The sequence below is a fragment of the Microcaecilia unicolor genome, chromosome 1 (assembly GCF_901765095.1).
Source record: "Microcaecilia unicolor chromosome 1, aMicUni1.1, whole genome shotgun sequence".
Lineage (NCBI taxonomy): Eukaryota > Metazoa > Chordata > Amphibia > Gymnophiona > Siphonopidae > Microcaecilia > Microcaecilia unicolor.
In genome coordinates, this window is record NC_044031.1 from 181,175,766 (window position 1) to 181,187,889 (window position 12,124).

Sequence of the window (12,124 nt, forward strand, 5' to 3'; positions counted from 1 at the left end):
CCTCCAATAAAGGGAGGTAGGTAGGGGCACAGTGCAATGATGTTTGAGGAACCCATATTATATTCAATCATGTGGAGTGATTGTTAATATGCATGACTGAGCACTGTAATATTTAAAATGTATTATTATTAGTGATGTGGTGAATGGTGGTGAGAAGCATTTGAAAAAGTCTTGAAAAAGTAAAATAAGGGTTTCTAATTTGTTAAGCAGCCATTGTATTCTATGCCATACTTGTCCAATACTCAAAACACAACCCCAGGACACCCAATAGAATGTTTGTTAGTATCCAGGTTAGCCAAAAGTCTATATTCCCTCCCCATCACCTAGGACCATGGGGGAACAATGGGACAGATTTCACTTTTAGCCCGCTCCACATGCACTACACAATGAAAGATAGGGAAATCCAGGGCTTTTTTGAGGGGGTACTTGGGGGTACTGAGTACTGGCACTTTTTCCATTGTCTGCTAAAATTGACCCATGGACCCCAAGTTTTAATAAAAGAGCTCAGGCTCTACACACCAATTCTGCCTTGTCATAGATTCTGTGACTGGTTGCAAAGGGCCTGGCTATTGTGGGATGGGTCCATCAGTGATCACCTCACCCATGAAGGGTGGCCTAGTTTTTGAGAACCGGTACCTTTTATGCTAGTAAAAACGCACTGGGGAAATCTATCATAGTACTGGACTGACCTCCACTGTAGCATCCAGGAACATCAGAAATAAACTGAGCTTAATTCTGTGAGAGGCCAACAGGTGAAAATGCAGATCTGTTCAAGCTGGTTTGTCATCTTTGCTCTAGGCTTTGTAAATGTAATACTAAAGAAGAAACAAAGGACTTTGACAAGATATACTTATAAGCAGAATGCCCTTAAAACAGAAGTTCTCAGAAGCAAAAAGCTCAAATAATAGGAGTTTCTAGAAATGTAAAGTTCTTACAATAGGTATTATTAGAAGTGGAAAATATTTGCAGATGAAGTTATTAAAAGCAGAGTGAATGTTCTTATGCATGGAAAATTCTTTAAACAGGAGTCAAGTTGAAGAAATGAGAAACAGAAAGTACCTGTTACTGAAATTATTTGAATTGAAATAATAAGGGCACCAGTAGGAACAAGAGGAGTATTTTCACCAGAAGGAACTGCAGTAGCCATATCATGACCATCTCAGAGACTGCAGAAATCCAAAAGACATGTACAAGATTGGAAGTGAGAGACTGATAAGCACAGGCTCAGGAGAGACATTGGAGTGATAGTAGTCTGGCGAACAATGTGACAAGGCAGTGGCTGTAGCCAGGATTCTAGGCTGTATAAAGCGAGATTTAATCATCAGCAGAAAAAAGGTATTGATGCCTCTCTTCAAGTTGTTGGAGAGGCCCCTCTTGGAGCATTGTGTTTAGTTTTGGAGGTCAATTCTTTGCTAAAGACATAAATAGACATGAAGCAGTTCAGAGAAAAGAAGAGACTTGACCTGAATATGTATTTCCTAGACTAGAGGAGAGGAGGGATAGGGGTGATCTGATACCGACATTTAAATATTTGAAAGGTATTTATATGCAAACAAACCTTTTCCAGAAAAGGGTAAGCGGTAGAACAAGAGGGCATGCATTGAGATTACAGAGGGGTTGATTTAGGTGTAATATTAGGAAGGATTTTCTCACAAAGAGGGTGGTGGATGCCTGGAATGCACTCCTGTGGGAGGTATTGGAGATGAAAACAGTAACGGAATTCAAGAATGAGTGGGATAAGCACAAAGGATTCCTATATGCAAAGAGAATGGAATCAAAGCAATTTAGCTGTGCTTAAGCAACAAATCCAGTAGTTAGAAAGTTAGGATAGTATAGGGCAGACTTCTACGGTCTGTGTTCCGATTATGACTAGATAGATCTTGTTGGGCTGGAGCAGGCTTAGATGGCAATTCCAGTAGCTACTGGGAATGAGAAAGGGGAAAGGGGACTTGATATACCGCCTTTCTGAGGTTTTTGCAACTACATTCAAAGCGGTTTACATATAGTCAGGTACTTATTTTGTACCAGGGGCAATGGAGGGTTACGTGACTTGCCCAGAGTCACAAGAAGCTGCAGTGGGAATCAAACTCAGTTCCCCAGGATCAAAGTCCACTGCACTAACCACTAGGCTAGTTGAAAATTAAGCCTGTGCTGGGTAGACGTCTATGGTTTGTGCCCTGAAAATGGCAATGACAGTTCAAGATTAAGTATGCATACACTGTATGTTATCATATCATATACTAGGAGTTTATCTTGTTGAGCAGATTAGATGGACCATGCAGGTCTTTATCTGCTGTCATCTACTTTGTAACTAGCAGAAACAACTACTACACAGGAACCTGCAAAGATAGAGAGAAAACAGTCCAGAATTGTGATTACTGGAAACAGTAGGTACAGCAATCACATAAGGCTCATTTTCGAAAGAAAAGGGTGTCCAAAAAGCAACACAAAAGGTACATGGGCGTCCCCATGAAAGAAGGACGCCCAAATCCAATAATCGAAATAGGGCCGTAAGGGATGCCCATCTATGGTCGTCCCCACAGGGGGCGTGTTAGGGGCGTCTTATGGGCGGTGTTACGAGATGGGCGCTCCCAGCATATAATGGCTAGCGAAATGGTTTTGCATGGGTCGGAACATGGGCGTCCTTAGTTAGACCTGAAATAAAAGCGACCAAGGTAAGGGGGAAGTTGTCTTTAGACCCATTAGCGATTTTGTGCAGTTGGAGAGTGGTGAGAGCGTTGTTGGGAGAGAAAGCTGAGAGTTTGTTGAGTACCTGTTACCTTTGTCTGTGTGCCGTAGTCAGAACGTTTTCACCCTCACCTGTCTCATTTGTGTTTTACCTTTTCAGCTTTCCCTACCCCTTCTAGCCCCCAAACCCAGACACCCCTTCCTCTGTCTCCCCCATATCCTCTCCCTATCCCTCTCCATTCACTGTCCCCAAGTTCATAATTCATTCCCTTACCTGTTTGTAGTCTCTGTTTGTTTCTTTGTCCTGTGTACTGCTGCAGCTTGTTTGTGAAGACTGTCATTTGCTGCTTGGAGAGTGAGTGGCTAGAGGCAGGGCCACCGAGAGGGGGGACAGGGGGGACAAAATTCCCCAGGCCCGGGCCTCCAAGGGGGGGCCCGGCGCCTGTGTCTCTCTCCTTCCCCTGCTCCCAAGCTGCTGGCGCCACAGTCTCCAGTCTCACCTGCCTGCCCTCGGCTCCATTGACAGTCCCCCTCTCTCCGCCACCGGGCCCCCTGCATTCAAATCAGCAGCGCCTCACCCAGGATACATGATAGACCTCATAGATCTACCAACCAGAAATAGAAGCGGATCATCACGTTTATACCTAAACTTACATTACCCAAATTGTAAAGGACTCAAATACAAAACAACTCATGCATCCAGCTTCTCCTGCATACGTGCACAAGTATGGAATGGACTCCCAAAAGCTGTAAAAACAATCCACGACCATCAAAAAAGTTCAGAAAATCACTGAAAACCAATCTCTTCAAAAAGGCTTACCCCACCAATCCAACATAACTCCCAACACCCAGCAACACAGCACAACCAATGATCGTAATGGACAATATACAATTTTCATCCCCTTTTGACCTTCAAGGTGCCTGACACACACCTACCTCATTCGACCACTATACTACCTATATTTGTTATCTACCGACTGGTGAATGCCTTTACAGTATTATGTAAGCCACATTGAGCCTGCAAATAGGTGGGAAAATGTGGGGTACAAATGTAACAAATAAATAAAAATAAATATGCAAGTTGTGTGTGACGCCCAGGGGGAGATTCTAGATGTGTGTGCCCGATACCCAGGTTCCACCCATGATGCCTATATATTGCAGCACTCAGGAATCTTCCGCAGGTTTGAGCGAGGGGACATCACCGGCGGATGGCTCCTAGGTAAGTGCAGCATGGATCTGCCCAAACTATACCTCCTCCACCGGGCAACCCTCAGCACTGTCTCCCTCCAGCTCACTCCACAACCCACTATTCCCCCGCCCCCCCTCCACAAGGTACCCACTCCAAAAAATACACACTCATCTTTCTCATCCTGCTTCTCCCCAAAGGTGACAAAGGCTACCCACAGAGGAGTTGGCTCATGACCCCCATAGTGCACCCACAAACAGGGTCAAAGGAGAACTACAACAGTAGACATCGGACCACCCGTGGCATCATCGAACGCACCTTTGGACAACTTAAGAACAGGTTCCGATGTCTGGACCGTTCTGGAGGGGAGCTCCTGTACAGCCCCCAAAAGGTGGCAAAGATATTCCTGGCTTGCTGCATGCTACATAATTTGACAATGCTCAGAGGACAGGCCCTCCCAGAAGAACCACAGCCACCACAGCAGCAGGCCCCAGATGAACAGGATGAGGAGCCCCCTCCACCTCCCGCCCATAGAGCAGAGTAGAATGCACACCAGCTGGGGGTCAGAGCCAGGCAAAAACTGATCGAGACAAGTTTTGTGTGAGAGTAAGTTGACATTTATTTCTATGACATAGTATTTACCACCACCACCACCCCCTCCCACCACCATCACCTGCTCTGTGCATATTCCCCTCCCTCCAACCCTCACCCTCCACCCCCCTGCATGTCCCATCACTTTCCCAGCCCCCTCCCCTGGCCCTGTCCCGTCCCCTCCTACCCCTCCCACTGTGTTCCTTTGCAGCTGGTGCTGCAGGGGAACTCTGTTGAGGGTCCTCTGATGAGCTCCCATTCTCCTCCTCTGTGTCCACAAGGCAGCCTGCTGCCTCGGCTGCCCTGTGGAAGTCTGGCCACCTTGTGCTCTGTGGCTTGCCCTGAAACCTGGGCACAGGACCCAGAAGGGGAGCTGGTGTGGTGGCTGCTGGACCAGTGGCTGGGGAGGCTGAGGATCTCAAGCTCCTCTTCTTAGCGGGTGGTTGATGTGCATTGGTGGAAGTAGACGCCAGTTGTTGTTGCATCAGGGCTGTACTAGGTGCTTTCAGGTCACGGCGTAGGCCCTCGATGCTGTGCTCCAGCCGTTGGAGCTGCTGTACCACTTCACGTTGGGCCTGTACCGCTTCCCATTGCACCTGGAGCGCTTCCCGTTGCAGCTCCAATTTCTGTCGCCGGTAGTCTTCCATGTGTACATTCTGGCCCAGAAAATTGTGTGGTGAGGCGCGGTAGCTGCCTCCTCTGGCTGGATGGCCTCTGCTGAGGAGGTGCCCCCCCATCTGCATCTTCTTCTTCTTCAGTGCCACAATCGGCAAAGGCTGCAGGTGGTGGAGGGAGAGCCTCTGCTGCGGATGGTGAAGGGAGAGCCTCTGCTGCGGGTGGTGGAGGGAGAGCAGGCGCTGCTGCTGCTGCTGGGTCCTGTGGTTCCACCCCATGGTCCTGTGTGGTTTCTTGTGCAGGCCCACTGGTTTGTTGACTTATACGGTCTGTGCCAGAGCCGGTGGTGGGAGGTGGGGCTGGTGATTGGGAGGCAGAGATAGCGCTGGGCAGACTTATACGGTCTGTGCCTGAGCTGGTGGTGGGAGGTGGGACTGGTAATTGGGAGGCGGGGATAGTGTTGGCCAGACTTATACAGTCTGTGCCCTGAAGAGGACAGGTACAAATAAAAAGTAGCACATATGAATTTATCTTGTTGGGCAGACTGGAGGGACCGTGCAGGTCTTTTTCTGCCGTCATCTACTATGTTACTATGTGTGCTGGGGCTGGTGGCCACTGGGGTCAGCTTCTTCCTCTGACTGGCTGTCATCACCTGCATAGCAAAAGGGGAGGAAGTGTGTTGGTCAAAATAACCCACTTTTCTTTTTCAGCATTCATATACATAGCCTCACAAGCCAAGACCCAGCAAAGAGATGGTGAGGAATGGGATTGGCAGGCAAGCCACAGATGTCATTGTACATGGTAGAGAGCTGGAGACGAGGAGCGCAGTGTACTACAGAGACTGATGTGGATGAGAGCCACACAGGCAGGTGGGTAGACATAGAACTGTGGAAGGAGTGCAGAGGACACAGTGGCTGTAGCACAGAGGTGTGGGAAGGAGATATGCAGAGTTTGGTGATGGGGAAAAGAGGAGGGAGTGGGGAAGGCCCCCAAAGCTGTGAAACAGTGGTAACCTACACACACTATGCTGGAAACCCTCCCCCCTCCCCCAGCTACTCCCTGTGTCATGGTCTGTAATGAATAGTGATTTGTATTGCATGTGGTATTCTCACCCCTTCCCCTACTGAGGAGCACCACACTATCCCCCACTTGTGTAAAACAGAGTGTAGTGCAGCACAACAGATACCCCAGCTTCCTAATGGTGAACCTATCTGAGCCCTCAGGCTGTGCTGATGTGTCAAGGGACCCAATGCCATGGATCCCCTCCTGGGGCAAAAGCCCATGAATGATGCGCTCGATGGGGGGTCAAGTTAGCAGTGTCATCTGCTGGGGGGTTGGCACCAGCCTTCCTCCTGATGTCACGACTCAGCCGGCGCCACTTCCATTTGCAGTCTTCCACATCCCTGCCACAGTAGAAGACCGCATTGAGCCGGTCCCTTACTGCCTCCCATTCTCTCTGCTTCGTTGTAGCAGCCAGCCTCTGGCCCATGGGAGCAAAGGGATGTGTGTGCCTCCTCTGGATTTCCTGAACCAGCAGCTCAATTTCAGGGTCACTGAAATTACCCTTGCGGGTGGGTGGTTGCTTTGGTGCCATTGTACCAATGCGATGTAAAAAATCGAAAATACAGAGAAGGGCGCTTATATACTCTCCCAGGGATGCCCATGTAAGAACGCGATGGGCGTCCCTGAGATGGGCATCCTAATTTCGATTATTGACAAAATCCCTAAACGTCCCCAGCTGCTCTGGCCATTTGGGCGTCCTCATTTCGATTATGGCTGGGGAACTATGGGCGTCCCCAGCTGCTCTTGTGTTTTGGGCGTCCTCATTTTGATTATGACTGATAATGATAAACGTCCCCAGCTGCTATTCTCGTTTGGAAGCTTGCATTCCCTTTATTGGCGCCTCTTTAAAACGGCTTTCTCTGTGCTTGCACTTTAGAGGTTTTTCTTTAGATTATGGGGTGGTATTTCAAAGTGTTTTACCTTCAGTTATAGTCAACCTTGTTTTTGCCACTGTATGCTTTTGTACACCTGTTTGTTTGGGGGGGGGGATTGCCAATTCTTGAAAGATAACTGGTGTGTGGGCTTTGTACCTTTCCTTTCCAAAAGTTTCAGACTGGGTGTTAGCTGGTAGCTTAGCATATACTCTCCATTCTCTACCATCCAGGAGCTGCTTGCTGTGTGTGATATGCTCCCTCACTGCCCCCCATTCTCTCTCTCCTTTGTTGAAGCAGGCAGCCTCTGGTCCCTTGGAGCCAACAGATTCTTGCACCACAAGTTCAAGGTAAGCTCATACCTCTCAGCCACCTCTTCTCTTTCTGCTATGTCGGTGCTAAACAAACACTTCTTGCATCTTGCAGGACAGCTGGTCAAGAGGATTGCAAGAGACAGCAGTGGACTGTAATACACTGCACTCTTAGAGCCATGATTGTTTCTACCCAATTCATTGTACAGATGTCTTGTTCTCTATTGGACACACTCAGTTGTGGCTGCCCATGGGGTGGGGGAGGGGGCCCTGAGAATGGATGTGTGCATCCCTCATGGTCAAGGGCTCCCCATTCTCTGTATGTTCTCTGCATTCAAATCTTACCTCTATTTTCACCAGGTTCACGAGTATCCACAGCTGGTAGTTTCTCTCCCGCTTTGCACCTCATGTGTCTCCCCGCTAGGTTCCATCATTCTTTATGTGGTGAACCCCAGTCCCCTTTTATGAAGTGCCCACCCATTCTCAAGGTTGCTGGGGGTGGGGAGGGGGGGAAGCATATATGCACTGAATGTCTTTTCCACATTATTCAACACAGTCTTACAATCCTCCATAATTATGGAACAACAACATTTCTAAATTCTATCCTGCAAACTATTTTCAAGGCAGCCACAAGTGCGTGCCTACCATGGCCTTGAGCCCTTAAGTGATGGTGAGGGAGAAGGGTTCTGGTTACAGTTCCTATTCTAAATTACCTGCAGGTGGCTACAGCCCAGTGCCTATATAATTCCCCTAGCCTGTGCCCTTCTGTACCTGATGTATTATATTGCAATTGTGATGAAGTAAACATCTATCTAATGCTTTTACCATTGTTTTCCCTTTTCTCCTCAGCACTATATACCATTGCTGGCCCTCACCAATGTGGTTTGTTGTGGGTAAGGGTGTCTGGTGATCAGAGAGCAAACATCGTCTATGCGCTACTGAATTGATTTGCACTTTTCTGACCACTGACAGTGTTATGGTGTAAGCCAATTGTCAGAATTATCAATATAAGAATGCAGCTTTTAGGAGATGTATTGAAGCTGCATTTCAATGCCTTCTTTCCCCTTTTCCTTGGGAATTTCTGGTGGCAGGGCTAGTCAATTACAAACACTTAACAAAGACAAAAGAGAGATATATAGCTTCCTCTGCCCTCCCACCTAACAAAAGCTTGACTAAGATGGGTACCTGAATACCCCATTGAAAACAAAGAACTCAGAGGAAAAGCATAAACAGAACATTTGCCTGTCATCAGAGGTATACCTGCCCCTCCCATCATCTATCAGACAAATGGACGCCAGGACATCTGCAGAAAGAAGGACTTATAATGTGGTCATGTGAACAGACTACATTAACCATAATGCCTTGCAAAATATCCAGGACATGCACACACCATGCTTCTCTGCTAACATTATAAAAGGCCTGGAAACAGCCCAGCTCGCTCTCTTGGAACCTGCCTCCTCTTGGAACCTGCCTCCTCTTGGGACCTGCTGCTCTCTTTGGGGTCCGATGATGCCTTGCTCCTGAACATGTGCTCATCAATCAGCTGGACCACAGCATGCTTGTAACAAGGACTTGTAAGTTAACCTACCTGCTACTTTGTTCTATTTTATGCACAAATTTTCTGTTCTAAGATCCTTTTAAAAACCTACCTCTCGTGTGAAATTGTATTTTAAAATAAACCTTTCCTGAAGCTAAAAGTATAGTCTCTTTGTGCTCTGAGTACTTGCTTTCAAATCTTGCAGTATAGAATACTGCATTTCAGAAATATATACTTAATTTATTTAATTTATTGCAATTATCACCTTTGGTGATTGGTGGAGAAATTGATATCCTAAAACTTATAAATACAGCGCCTGCTCTTAAATTATAAACAATAGCGAGTGCTCTAGAGCTCTTTCCCCCAAAATAAATAATTTCTTGTAACAACAGGTCAGTTATGACACATGAACTGCATAGCTACAGGCTCAAAACTTAAAATGCCTGAGCTGCATCTTTCTGTATTTTCTGCTGAAAGCTGTGAATTCGAGGTCATGCTGACCCAGCAAGGAGCGCTCTTCCCCTCCCTGACAGAATTGGTGCCACTGACTCTAGACAAAACAATGATAAGACCTGAGTCTTGGAGAAATTCCTGTAACAAAATGACGGCTACAATCTCCTGTAAAAGAAACCTTGGACTCGTTATAAGATGCTGTGTTCCATAACATTCAGACAGTGTGTTCCATTCTATGTAAACAATGCAGTAAGACAGAAATTAGCTGAAGTTGCAAGGCTGTATGATTTGGGAGGGAATTGATGCCCAATCCATTGTACAGAAAAGTATATAAGTCACTGTTCTATTGTATTTAGGCAGAGGCTGAGATGATTATCAGTGAGTAAATCTTTACAGCGGTGGTCTCTCTCTCCCTCTCATAACAAATTGCTATTTGTTATTGCCTGATTGCTTTGTTATTATCTGGATTGGTAAGGAATAAAGACTTTCTCCTTGGAAGAAACATAGCTTCTGTCTTCTCTGCCACCCCATATCTTGGGGGTGGCTGGTCCACTGTAGTTTGGGGTGGGTGTAAGGAGGCAGAAACCCTATTGCCCCACTTGTCCAATGGGTATATTTCTTATGGTAAGTAGAAGGGTCAGAGAAAGAATTCCCACATATTACAGCCTCCTCTGAGACTAGGTTATCAGAGGGGAGCATATAACCACTGACTCCACTATAAACACTACCTATGGTTATCTGCAAGTTTCTACTTGGCAGATCACTAGTGCTAGACAACATACCTATTATTTACACAACTCTGTGCTGTGGGGCTCTATGGTAAGGGGGGGAGAGGCTGGATGGGCATTTCTGTTCTTCAACAGAAATGCCCACCCAGCCTCTCGCCCCTTACCATACAGCCATGCAGTTTTGAAGGAACAGGTGGCCTTCTGTATGGCCACACTTATCACACATATGCACCAAAGTTTCTCTGTCACAGTTCACCTGTCATGCAACCCAGATTGCTGACTCCTTTCACATCAACCCCAGCATTTGATAATACCACATATGAAGTGCACAAAGTACACACACAGACCCTGGTCAGTGCCAAAAGTGTAAAATTGTATTTAAACTATATACAAAACAAACTATTTACAATTCCCCCCCACCCCAAATCATTCTCCCCTCTCCTATGCCTCCATTTGCCATGGCAGCAGCTCTATCACCAGCAGCATGAGCCAGCTATGAGTCTGCTAGCAGTCCTCGACAGAGTGCCACAGTGCTGCTGCCACCTCCTGCAGCAACTGGTTAACTGCAGGAGTTGCAGTACTGCGGCACTGTTGTCTAGAGCTGGTGGAGCTGATGGAGCTGGTGGTGTTGGTGGAGCCGGTGGTGTTGGTAGGGCTGGTGGGTGTTCCTCCTCCTCCCCCTCCAGATGAGGCATATCTACCCATTGGTCCACCTCTGCCTCCTCCTCCTCCTCTTCCTCCTCCTTGGCCTCCTCCTCCTGTGCCACTAGTGCTGTGGCCTCCTCCTCCACCTCCTCCTCTTGCTGCTGCTGCCCTGTGTATGTAAAAGGATTGTCTTTGAGATCAGCACATCCAACATGGTTTGCATAGTGCAGGAGCTGGCTGGTCTGAGGCGGGGATGGGGAAAGGTGTGGTGAGCCCTGGGCTATACCCATGAGGTGTGAGATGCATGAGATGACATGACAGGGAACCCTGGAAGCTGGTCTGACACAGAGTACACAGGATATGTTGGCAGACCACACTCATTGGTCAGCAACATGTTTGCATTATGATTTGTGACTATGGTTGGCTGACCAGTTTTTTTTTTTTTTTTTGGGGGGGGGGGGGGGGAACTCATAACTTTAGTATGAGGCAATGACATCCACTAAGAGTAGGACCTCAGGCATGAATATCATGAAACAGTATCCACCCCAGAAAGGGGGATACAGAAGTGAGGCATGTCATCTCATTCATCTCAGAGGAGGTTAGTTGGAAGTTGCAGCCACACTCATGGGAGGGTAGCTGCAACCTCAGGCCTTGATCTTGGACAGAGGTGTTATGATTTACTTTTTGCCTATTAGCCACATGGAAATTGAACATGAAATTTGCAGGTGCCATTTTATAATACTTACGTTGAGCCCTGAGGTGCCGTCGCATGCTCCTGATGAGCCAAGAGATGTCCCTCCGTATCCGACGGTACCTTCTTCACAGGGACTCAAGGTCCCTGTGTATGCCAAAACGTCTGCAAGATACAATTTTGTACACCAGGGGTCAGGGAATGGTCCTTCTTGCCTTCACAACACACATTCCTTTGGCAGCTAAATTGTAAGGATGTGGGAATGGTTTTCCTTTCTAGTACATTGATTCTATTAATGAATGTGCGTGTGCACATACTGATTACCCTTGAATGCAGACTACAGTTAGTGCTTACATTGCTGAGGGAGCTCTTATATGTGTAGCTACAGGAAGAGGACCTGATCTATATGAGTCCAGGCTCTAGGTTTTCAGTGATACTGAAATTTGGCTCATGGCACAGAGACCTATTTCTCAGTCAATAACTGTTGGAAAACGTGCATCTCCTTATATGGACGTTCATGCAACATGTCCACATGCTGACGCCAGCACGTGCACATGTTGCATGGACGTCCATCATGTGCATGACCATCTTCACATGCTTGGGGCCTTATAGTGTGAATCTCTTCATATACACAATAAAATATCCTATAACTGAAAATTCATAGTGAAGAACATCCATCTAACAGGACCGCCGGGCCTCTAAGATGCACGTCCTTCGATAGTGTTTCAAGAAACACATCCTTGTT